The 12574-nt window shown below is 36.8% G+C and overlaps 1 long non-coding RNA gene across 1 annotated transcript; it reads left to right on the top strand.

Moving 5' to 3' along the window:
• Nucleotides 1-2966: 2966 nt before the first annotated feature.
• On the top strand, nucleotides 2967-11610 carry LOC131151745 (uncharacterized). Its single transcript, XR_009135754.1, has 2 exons — nucleotides 2967-3445; nucleotides 11301-11610. It is a non-coding gene; the product is annotated as an uncharacterized LOC131151745 (long non-coding RNA).
• Nucleotides 11611-12574: the final 964 nt, after the last annotated feature.

Raw genomic sequence — 12574 nt, forward strand, 5'->3', positions numbered from 1 at the left:
CCAGCTTTCTAACTTTTTCCATACAGCAGCTGGAGAATCCTCCTCCATCACATGATAAAGAAATTCATCGGCCAAACACAAGCATATTATAGAAACAGCCTTTGCCTACAATTCTCCCCAAGTTGCCCCATCCATATTATTCGGTTGAACACCGTGTAGAGCCTTCACCATTTCTTTTTGCACAAGTATATCCTTAACTCTCCTCTTTCACAAACCAAAATTCCTGATTTCGTCGAATTTTACGACAACAAATCTTGTAGAAGAAGTAACTAACGCCATGATACCAAACTTTACGATACCAATTTGTTATGGAAATCAAGTATAGGATACACAACGAAATAATTAAACTTGTAGCAAATGATGAAGCACCAAGAACACAAATTCATACACAACCAGTTGAAAACAAGTAAAGAGAAAAACACGAGAATATATGTGGTTGGGCAATGCCTACATCCACGGGAGCAATCTGGCCAATATTTCACTATGAAATTGAAAATTTACAATACACTTCAAATAATGATCTTTATATGTACAAAATATGCCTAGAAGGACCTATTTAACAACCTCTCAGAGGTTTCCCTCCAAATACCCAACCATCCCAACGTTCCAATTCAAAATTTGAATTCTTTCTCGCAGCCTAGGAGTATTCATTGATGAGAACAGGACACTCATCGATGGGAGAGAGAAGACCACTCGTCAACTAGTATGACCGCTCATCGACGAGTTTGATTTCATGTTCTCTGTATCTCAGAGACTTTACAATTTTCAGCCTAGCTCTCGGTATCTACTCGTCGACGAGAATAGGACACTCATCGACGAGTCACTGCGAGCACTCGTTGACGAGTCACTGCTGTCACTGTTGCACTCTTCAAGAATTCAATCCATATGATTTTCATATTTTGTTTATGAGCCCTAAGTATAAGAGCCGCACATACAAATACAATATCAACAAAGATATGTACGATGGAGTAATTACTGGCATTTGGACTGCAGGTGGAGAGACAAAGAAATTTTCAGTCACAATATATGTACATCAAGTATCTTCTTTAAGCTTTTATCTTTTGTTTTAGTAATTGATGAACTTACTTGGAGTATCCAAAATGAAGTTCCATGGTGTATGTTGTTTGCACATGATATTATCTTGATTGATGAAACTAAAGGTGGAGTAGAATTTAAGTTAGATTTATGACAAGAAACTTTAGAATCTATAGGCTTTAGGATAAGCAAAAGTAAGATAGGATATATGAAATGTAATTTAAGCTATAATAAGAGGAATGTTGGAGATAAAAAAAAAAAAAGTTAAACTTGATGAAGAAACCAATAGTTGTAGTAGATTTCAATACCTTGGATTTATTATGCAAGTTGTGAGAGATTTAAAGAAGGTGTAATCCATAAAGTTAAAGTAAGTGGGGTAAAATGAAGAAGTACTTTCAAGTGTACTATGTAATTATAGAATACTCTTAAAATTAAAGGAACATACAAATATCTTAAATTAATTAATTTAACTAAACGTGTAGGATAGGGAGATTGGAGTTTGTGGTTATTGGTCTTTAATTTATTTATTTTTTACATTAATTGCATTTAATTTTCTATAAAAATATTAGAAGTGTAATATATGCTTATAAATTATTAATTTTGTATTCATTTTTTATAATCTAAGGGATTAGTAATTTCTTTCTTTTATTTAAGAGGCTTTTGTGTTACTTTATAAGTTAAAGGGGACATTTGTAAATGATAGATAGTTCAATGGATGTTAGTACATTTTTCCCAAAATTTAAATATTAGGAGACCTTTTCGTGGCATTTTTCAAAATTCCTATAAATGTCACACCTTTGGTACCCCATTCTCATGTTTATTAAGTAGGAAATCATAAATGGTAGCCATCTTGACATTCTTGGAAATAAAAAATTTGCACAAAATATAGGCATCTCATTCCCATCTTCTTTCATGGGTAAATTTTATGGGAGTACTATTGGCTTGGATCAAATTGCAACATAAGCCACATAGTGCACTAGGGAGGAAGAGTGAGTTAATTACTGTGGGGGATAGTAGAAAGAGTAAGGATAGATCTAAAATAACTTAAAATGAGATAATGAGTAAAGATTTAATAATTCTAAATTTGTCAAAAGAAATGGTCCATGAACGCATAAATTGACAAAAAATAATTCATATATCCAACCTCACCTAGTAATATTTAAGGTTTGGTTTTATAATTTGTTGTTGTTGTACTATTTTATGGATCTAATTGCCCTTGTTATTTGTTAAAAATCAAATTGTTATAATTTAGAATTTTAGAAAGTATCCTCTTAAATTGTAAAAATTTGATATTTTTTGTTAGAGGGTACGGGTTTGAATTTCAGAAGCAGTAGAAAAGGATATATATAGCCTCTTCCCATGTAGCCTATGCCTAAATGGCCCAATGAGGGACTCCATTGGACCCAAAAAAAAGAAAAAAAAAAAAGAAAGAATATAATTTCAAGGATTTGTGCAGTAATTTACCTTATATATATGACCTTATAATATGATAAAAATGGCACTCCAGAAATTATCACTGATACTCATCATTTTTCTCACACATGAAAATAATGAATTTGTTTTCTCTTTTTTTTTTTTTTTTAATTATTTGGCTTGCAAAACAAAGTAAAAAGATAAAGATAAGAACAAAAATTAAAGCATTAAATTATTATTTAACATATATAAAGTACTAATAAATTTTTTTAAGTGTCAATGTCACTCATTAATTAAATACCACATGATGATGATGATGACACACGCTTGGATGGTTGGCCTCATAAAACGTTGGACCGCCTGGCCGTGTCCAATTATTAAACACGGCCAGCTTCGAATTTCTTAAACCGAAAAAAGGGAAATATCAAATATGAGATGAGGATGGTGGTGGGTGAGGATACACTGCACATTTGATTTTGATATGTAATGAGAATAGGGATTGCTTTTTTCATTTATTTTAATTAATTATTTATTGGGTGAAGATGGATCCATTTGCTTATGTGTAATGCTGAAGTAAATATTTGTAGGAATAAGTTAAGTGAAATTGAATTATCACTATCCTATTTGATTATCAGAAATTTTTTTGGTGCCCTAGGTTACGGTCGCTGTGGTCTGCCCGCAGCTGCCTAGTCACACGACCGCGGTCGTGGTTGCCATCGGTAACTCGAATTGCCTCCCCATGCCGTCGTCCAGGAGGCTCATTCTGGCTTGAGTTTCAGAAGAAGGAGAAGAGGCTTCGACCACCAACGAGTAAGACATTTTGCTAGTGCCTTTACGTCTCAGGCGACGCGCCGAAGTGCCGACTGTTGAACCAGCAAGCACTGCCCACAACCTCTGCTCGTCCAAGAGCCGCCGCTTGCAACTGTTTCGCCTCCGGAGATTTTCGTCGCCGCACGCCAGAAGGAGAGTACCATCGCCTGCAACTGTTTCGCTTCAGGTTCCATCTTCTCTTTCCACAAAAGGTTGATTTTTTAATTTTAGGCTTTCAAATATGGGAAACAGGTAGCTGCCATCAATAATAGCCTCCGTAAATCCTAACCCATGGCGGCAGCCGTTCAAACGGTGAATGTCATCCAAGCTAGTTTTGGGGTGCAGTCGTATACGCAAGCCGTGAACAAAAAAAAGTGAAGATACCTACGTTTAAAATTCCTATGAGATTGCTAGTTTATATCAATAGTGAATTGTAATTTATTTTCTCAAAAACAGAGATGGTTAGGACTAAGGAAGAGTTTCGTTTTACATTAATTAAGAAGTTTATGAGGAATCGACTATTTATTGACAAAATTCAGTTATCGATTAAGAAAACGTAGGGTTTGATATAAATTCCAACGATTAGTGTTATGGATGATTACCATGTGTCAATTCACATGAAAAACGAACGTGATTTTGTGCATGGTTGGGCAAGGGAAGGTAGAACTATGGAAGACAATTCTTTTTGGCTGTTCAAGTAGACGGAGGATTTTGATGTCAAAAAAGAATCTTCATTGGCTCCTCAATGGATTTTCTTACCGGGGTTACCAATGCATCTTTACAGAACGGATTTTCTACAAATTATGGTGACTCATTTTGGTCATTATCTTGGAACCGACAATACAATAATCAACTGTACGAGAGCCTCAGGGGCACGTATTTGCGTGGAAGTCGACCTGACGATGGAGCCAGTAAAGGGATTTCTTCTTGTTTTATTTTCGAAACAATGTATTTGGCAAGAGGCCAAATATGAAAAGATGAGTTTTTTCTACTCTAAATGTTGTCGACAAGGATATACCTCAATTGTTTATAGGGAGGGAGAGAAGTGAAGGGATGATGAAAAATATAAAGAAAAAAAGATATGAAAACCAAAGACTAATGATGGTGTAATGGAAACTAATACTGATGTGGATAAAGGGGCAAAGAAGGTGGAGTAGGAAGAAGGACCCAGTATTGTGCCAATGACAAAGAGGACTGAAGATAGGTGCCCTGTTTTATAAAAAATTCATGTAGCTTAAGAAAAAGGGGAACATGCAATGCAAAACTCTATTGTACCGCAGAGAGGTTTGGAAAATAATGTGAGTAAAGGTTCAATAGAGGGTGATGAAGAGGAGTGTGAGGAAGTCTGGTGTGATGGTGAAGCTCGAGTTTCATATGGTGAAATTATGTATCAAGAGAAAGTGGTTCATGCGGACAATATTAAATTGACTGAAGGTGGGAACTAGGGTTTGCATCAGGGGGAATTGGTTCTAGGTTATTCGTCCAAGACGGAGGAAGGTGAAATTTCAATGTTGAAGAGTAAAGAAAAAATGTATGAGTCTGATACAGGGTAGAAATGGACTTTCAAAAACACCAAAATCATAAAGGAACAATCTGTAAGGAAATCTCAGAGGGTTCACATCTGAACGCATAAATTAAATTTATGACTGATACAATTTTCTTTTGGAATGTTAGAGGGTTAGGAAGGTCTAGAAGCAGGTTAAAGAAGCTGATTAATAAGTTTAATGTTGGTTTGTTTACTATTTCAAAACCTTTCACGGCTGAGGAGAGGATGGTAATGTTGGGTAATTTTATGAAATATTACTATTTTATATCTAATGAAAATTAGGGTGGTAAATTGTGGCTGTTTTGGAAGGATATAAATGCCTTTGAGGTGATTTCAATCACGACTCAAATGATATCCGGGTGGTTTTTCAAGGACTGCCAAAGGATTTTGGTGAGTTTTGTTTATGCCAAATGTTCTTATATTGAAAGAAGAGAGTTATGGAAGCAACTGGAGGAGTGCCAAATATCAGATTTTCCTTGGTTGGTCTTGGGGGATTTAAATGTTATTCGAACGGATGCCGAAAGAATTGGTGGAAACCCAAGACCACTTTTATCTATGATGGAGTTTAATGATTGTTTACATCATTGTGGTCTTTTTGATGTATCAAACATACCCACGCATGTCATGGCACAATGACCATTATTGGCCTAACTAGGCTTTTCAATCTTATTTTGATGATAACAAAATGAAGGATGCTTTAACATGTGGTGTTGAGTAATGTGTTTTTAGGTAAAAGGACTCTCAAGGTTGATAAACTAAAAGCTCAATGTTAATCTAGTGGAAGCTCCTCAGAATATCAATGGCAATGGGCAACAAATGAAGAAGTTAAGGGCAAGTAAACCCAAAGTCAAAAGTGAATCTCAAGAGGCTGAAGAAGGCTGAAGGACCTATTGATTTAAGGAGATCATAATTAGAAGGACTGTTGTAAGTACTTCTAAACCAAATGCCATTTAGATATGTGAAACTATCATAAATCAAAAGAAACTAAGAAACACACCCCAAAATGTCTAATCCCTAGCCCGTAGTATGCTAGGCACAATTCCCCGAAGGTCCTGAAAATGATTTGTATAATAAGGTGAGACACTTCTTAAGAAGACAAATAATATTATTATCAGTGTGTGGCCAGCATGAGTTCCCGTGTGAATATAAAATTCCATCATTTAACTGTATATGAAAATGGCATAAAATTGTACTAATCAGTATATCTGAAAATACATAATTTTTGAATAATAATCTGTTAGTTCAATATAGCCCATTTATAGTAAATTTGCCCATATATATATAAAAGACACAACCTGGACTGCTGAAGTAGCGTTGTCACACTATCACATACTCATACGACATGCTTTTTTCCTATGGCGGATTGTGCGGCCCAAAGGCTGGACTAAACTCGTAGCCGGCGGTTCCGCAGCTGAGTCAAAACTAACGTTGTAAGTATGATTGTGCCTACCTATCGTCACCTAGTATACCTCAGATGGGGTCCTTTGACAAAAACCTCGAAGTAGAACTATGACCAAAGTCTCCAATCGAATATCCCATATCACACTTCCATGCTTGTGTGATTGCACTCACTGCCAACATATAACTACGATACTGAGCTCACAATATTATAATATCACATATCGCAAATCCACAGGGTTCTAGAATCATATATGACAATTTACACAATAAAAATTGTATTACAATTCATTTCGTATAAAAACTGTCATTCAATAAAACCCGGCCCCCGGCCGTCATATCAAAACTTGGCCCCCGACTGTTATATCAAAACTCGGCTCCCAGTCGTTATATCAAAACTCGGCTCTCGACCATTATATCAAAACTCGGCCCCAAGCCGTCACATCACATATTGTATAAAATCAATTAAAGCATTCTTTTCACAAATGCCATTTAAAAATTGTTCCCATGCCACACAATTTTCATTTGTTAACCATAAATAAAATAATCTGATTGGGAAAGACATAAGTTGTTGAAAACAGGGTATGAGCATCTCCAGGGTTTTATTTAACTCAAACTACATATTTTATAGAAAATAGGAGATAATCAAACCGTCCACAATAATTTCCTCAAAAATATATACTGCATTTTATTCGGTCCATATTTCACAAAATAGCTGAGATAATATAATCCCCCTACCTGTTTACTAAGAAGGTTCCTATGATGCTCCTAAAGCTCACCCTCAGCGATACGGAGCTTAAAATTTTCAAACTACATTTCCTCCAGTTTAATCAACTCAAATCCTAGATTAGCAACCATTAAACATCCCCAGGTCCATACACCCCATTTATCTAATTACATGCTAAACAGATAGTCCATTTATACTCTTACCTCAACTTTGAAGTAATGCTTGAAAAGATCCAATTCAAAAATCCACTCCGCTAGACTTGTAGAGAAATACTCCTAGATCCTCGTGGCAGCTTCCGATCATCGATACGGATGACGAACAGCGAGAAATCGAAGAGAGAGAGAGAGAGAGAGAGAGAGAGAGAGAGAGAGAGAGAGAGAGAGAGAGAGAGAGAGAGAGAGAGAGAGATTTGTTTTCTTAATGAAGAAGTAACTCAAAATCTATTTATAGACCGTTGACCCTACACAATTCATCGACGAAATGGAACCTTCGTTGATGAATTGCAAAAGAACATTCGTTGACGAAAGAGGGGTTCGTCAACAAACCTTAAGCCTGATATTTTATCGTCTCTCAGGATTTCTTCGTCGATGATGCCTGAATTTCGTTGATGAATCACATAAAGAAAATTGTCGATGAAAACAAGGAATTTGTTGATGAGTCCTGTTGCTCTTCCTTTTTAAATTTTCCTTCTTATTTTCTTATTCATTTCCTTTTATTTTTTTCAGGTTCGGTTTTCTACAAGTATGTTCACAAATTTCATTCACAGCTTTTGTACACATTCAAAGTATCGAATTCGTATAAAACTTTCGATAGAGTCAGCTTTTAAAAATGACCATATCCATCCATGCACCTATTCAAAGAAAACATTTATCCTTGGCAATCGCTAGTATATTCACAAATTTCATTCACAACTTTCATATACATATACATATTGGGAAACAATACATAAGAGCAACTATTCAAATCCATGCACATGTTCAAAGAAAACAATTTTAATTGGGAATACCAATGTGGTCACAACATTTATTTTCAACTTTCATTCACAATTGTCATACACAACTTTCATTCGCATAAACATGTTGGGGAAAATGAATAAACATTCCCAATTATACATAAATAATGCAATAATGCTATACAAATGAAAAAATAATAATTGATGATATACAAATGAAATAAAAATAATCAATGCTATACAAATGAAATAAAAATAATCGATGTTCTTCAGTGCCGCATGCAAGTTGTCTCCAGTTTCGAGGTGGCTATCGTCTGCATTTGCCCTCTCCTGGCTACTCATCTGCATCTGGTGCCTTGTCCCGTTGTCGTCCTGTATGTTCAGCATCTCTGCCAATAGGTACCGCATAATATGCATCCATGTAAAACGGATGGGGAGATATCTCATACGATGACTCTGGACGAGAACGAGGTGGCATGGGGGGTGTATCCACGTCCTCCGCATCGAAAATGTCGTCTAATAGATATAACATGGATGGGGTGGCAGCTGAGTCGGATGCAGCGTTTACCTGTCTATTGGACAGTCCTGCAATATTAGCACCTAGTGAAAGCACATAGGGTGCTGACAAGCCAAACACGTACTCCACTATACAATAGGCGGCTCATCAGAGTGGTTGATTGGACAACTAGATAAAGCTTGTCCTCCTTGTACTGAAGTAGTTCAACCTCCTCGTACTGGAGCTGCTCGACCTCCTCATGCAGGTGGGCTAGGTCGAAGTCTAGGGATCTGTCATCCTTCCTCGCGGACAAGGTTGAATCAAGCTTTCACTAAACTCTGTACTGCAGGATCTAGAGAGATCCGATCTACCTCATGTAGTACGTCAGCTTGCGGTATACGAAAAAATTTCGTTAACATATTCACATCGTAACGTATGCATAAAATAAGTAGGAGTGGGTTTAAGTCTTCTTACGAGGCTCATATATATAGCAGCGGTTTTGTCCACGAAGCGTTGTGTGATGGACCTATACCAGCTAAAGTATGGGTCATTTGAATGCATAGGACCCTCCTCCGCCTCGACTGGTAGAATATACTCTCGTTGATGCTGCATGTAGTCACGTACATCTCATGCGTCCTCGTCCAGTCGGTGAACCCTCGACCGTGTCCGTCAATGTGATGTAGGTCCTCCCCATGTACATCTAACCCCCAATGTCAAGATCAAGAAGCGGTCAGGAATGCCCTGTCAATAGCTAAACTACCATAGAACTCAGTCAGGGAGATACCACTCGATAATATGAAAACATATGAGTGGCACTCGGGCTACCCACAAGTCACTCCTGACTGCATAATCGATGGGTAGATTGGCTACAATGGCATCTGTGTAAGGCCTTTAGATGAACTGTAGTTAAACAGAAGTAAAATTTAAGCGAACTATACATATTTGGAAGGAAAAAAACTATGATGTGCCACACTTTAATTAGACTATACCTTATGCTCACGGTGTATGTCCAACTCGAACATGTACCAATGCAATGTATGCTGCACAACCGACAATGCCCTCAAGTCGTCCCTCTATCTATACAAAATAAAAATGTGAGTATTCGATCATAACAAGTAGTAAGTACTATGAATTAGTATTCGTAGTACTTAGAGCATAAATGCATTGTAAATGATGTCGTTACTAACCGATATATGAGTGGGACTCGGTCAACCGGATGCCTGTCCTCATCCCTCTCAATCTATAGCACACCGAGGAACAAAAGGAGCTAAAGAGGGGCATCTCTCCTAGTCCCAAACTTGTAGTAAGCAGAGTGGGCTAGATATCTCCCTGCCTATTAACGTGTGTGGTGCGGCATGTCTCCCTGTATAGCCACGCTAACGTCATGGACCCCCAATTGTATGAGCGAATCTGCATGAGGTCCTCTAGTAGTGGAAGGAACATCAAATGCGCGTGTGTCCCCGAGAGGTTGCAAAATAGAATCGCATATATTAAACGCAAAATGTGGGCTTGTGCGTGGCATGCTACCGTATTTGCATCTGTCGGTAGCTGATGAAAATGGCCCTCGAGAAACCTGAACCGGATGTGTGCACCAACAATCTCTGTTTTAGGTGGCACCACCCCTAACAAATGCTCGCACATATGGCACAGTGCAAGTCCAACCTGATGGTCTGTAGGGCCCTCTACTGGTCCAGCAGTACTGTTGGCCTAATAAAGCTTACGAATATTATTTTGATGATAACAAACTAAAGGAACTTAACATGTTTTGCTAAGACATGTTTCAGAGCTTAAAAGCTTTCATAAAGAGATCAAGCTCAAGTGTTTGTATAGAAGCTCACATGAAGATTATGCTTGGCCCATGATGAAACAAAAGAAAATTAAAGAAAGAAAAGCTTGGATTCAAAGATAATCAGATGAAGCTTAGAGTATATTGAAGCTTGAAGATATGATGGAGTCAAAGAAAGACAAGCATGAAGATTTAAGTGTTTAGAATGTCAAAGTCTTAAGAAATCTTTATGTAAGTACTTCAAATAATTTCAATATCGATGTATACAGCACTTAGGTTAATTTCTTGAACCTAGATACCTTTTAAAATACTTGGAAAATATTTTTATAAGGTCAAAAATTATTTCAAAAAGGTTAAAATTATATTTGGAATAAAAAGCACCAAAAATAGGATTTTCCAAATGCTGTTATTGTTTCTATATCCGTATTGATGTGCATTTGTATCTATTAAATACTCTTTATTTTAAAAAGTGTTCAACATGAAAGTTGTGAGATTTTCTCTTAACTTTTTGTTGATACCAAGAAAGTCAAATTTGGAGTTGTATAGAAAAGGTTGTGACCAAAATACCAAAGGGTGCTTGAAGTTAGCAGAATGGTGACAGGCGCCATAGCATAGCCAGACAGGCGCTTGCCTTGTCCAATGAGGCGACTTCTAGTGTTTTGATAGGCAACTGGGGGTATACTGACTTTTGAATTAAACTGAGACAGGTGCCTGCCATTCGAGAAGTCTTTTAAAAATTACCAATGGGAAAATTTCAAAAATCAGTTTCTTGGGCTCCAAACTTTTTGTAAACTTGACCAACACTCCAAGTAAATTTGGGGAACAAGGAATTAACTTTTTAAACTCTATATATAACCCCCAAGACAAAGATTTTAATCTCCAAAGAAAAAATTCAACAATCAAAAACTCTTAATTGCTCTCAATCTTCAAAGGCTCTCTTACTCAAACTCTTACTGAAGTTTCTACTGAGAATTTGCTGATTTAAAGCCACAGTACCCCGATGTTATTATCTTGAGCTTCATTCTTTATATATTGATTTCTATTGAAGTATATTGAGCTAATCGATTACACTAATTAGCTATTGTAGAGAGTGCCATTGTACACCTTTTTTTTTTTTTTTTTTTTGTGACGATTCAGGATTGTTGGATCGTTGGATTTGCAAGACGAGGAATTCTTGTGTGACCAAGCGTGGGGTATCGTTTGAAGAGGTGTTGCTCTAGTCTATTGAAGGAGTGTGTATGGTTTGTTCCACCCAGAAAGGAACGGTATAGTGGAATCCTTAGGTGATTTGCCTAAGGCGATGACATAGGCTGGGGATAAGTCAACCCTCATAAAAATCTCGTCTCACTTTCTTCCCTACTCTCATTTAAATTCTAGCATATATTAATTGTGTGGTTGAATTTTAATTTTTGATCATATATACTATGTGGATTGGAAATTAAATAAACCAAGGTTTAATTTGGTTTTGGGATTGCGAAAATTTAAAGGGAGTACGTTGGTTGATCAATATTAATTGCTGATACCTCAAAGGGAGTATGTTGATTGGTTAACACCCAAATACAAATTAACTAAGAGTTTATTTAAATTTTGAGCTATTGGAAATTTGAGTTGTGGTTTGCATTGAGGAATCAAATTTCATTCAATACAAGGTTTAAAACAATCATACACACAAGGCTATCAACAAAAGCTGAAATTACCAAAGTGCTGCAAATTATATTTGCTTGAGCATTTTGTTATTGATTACTTAGATCTTGATTGGTTATGTGGATGTCTAAGTTTTGATTACTTGTGCTTGGTAAATCAATTGGTTGATCTTCATTACTTTGTATTAATCTTGAATCAATCATTGATTGAAGTGTGATTTTTTATTGGCCTATATAAGCATTGAATATCAAACATTCTTATGTGATTGTTAAATATAAAACAAGAGGTTAAGAATTCATAAAAATATTTAAAAGAAAATTTTAATAACACAATTCACCCCTCCTCTTGGGACTACACCTTGGTTTTTCAAGTACGACCAGTGACGGGGCTCCCATCAATGGGCAGCCCAAACAAAACCGTGATGTCCTGGAGTGTGATAGTCACCTCCCTGTGTGGTATATGGAATGTGTGCGTCTCTAGTCTCCATCACTCCACGAAAGCAGTCACCAGATACCAATCCAATTGGATATGGGCAATGCGATAAATCCCGTACAATCCCGCATCGCGGATCCATTGAATGATGCGATCATCTACGTCAAATCGTCACACCACAAACTGTGTGCCGCCTTTACAGTACAAGGCCTTAGCGTGACCATCATCCCTTGCTTGGGTGGACCAGTGCACGTCACCCAGTATTAACACACTACGATCAGTTGACCTTAAATCGATCCTGCAAAAGGTTATAGTGAAATACATTAAATATAAAA

Source organism: Malania oleifera, chromosome 3, assembly GCF_029873635.1.
Source record: "Malania oleifera isolate guangnan ecotype guangnan chromosome 3, ASM2987363v1, whole genome shotgun sequence".
In the NCBI taxonomy this organism is placed as follows: domain Eukaryota; kingdom Viridiplantae; phylum Streptophyta; class Magnoliopsida; order Santalales; family Ximeniaceae; genus Malania; species Malania oleifera.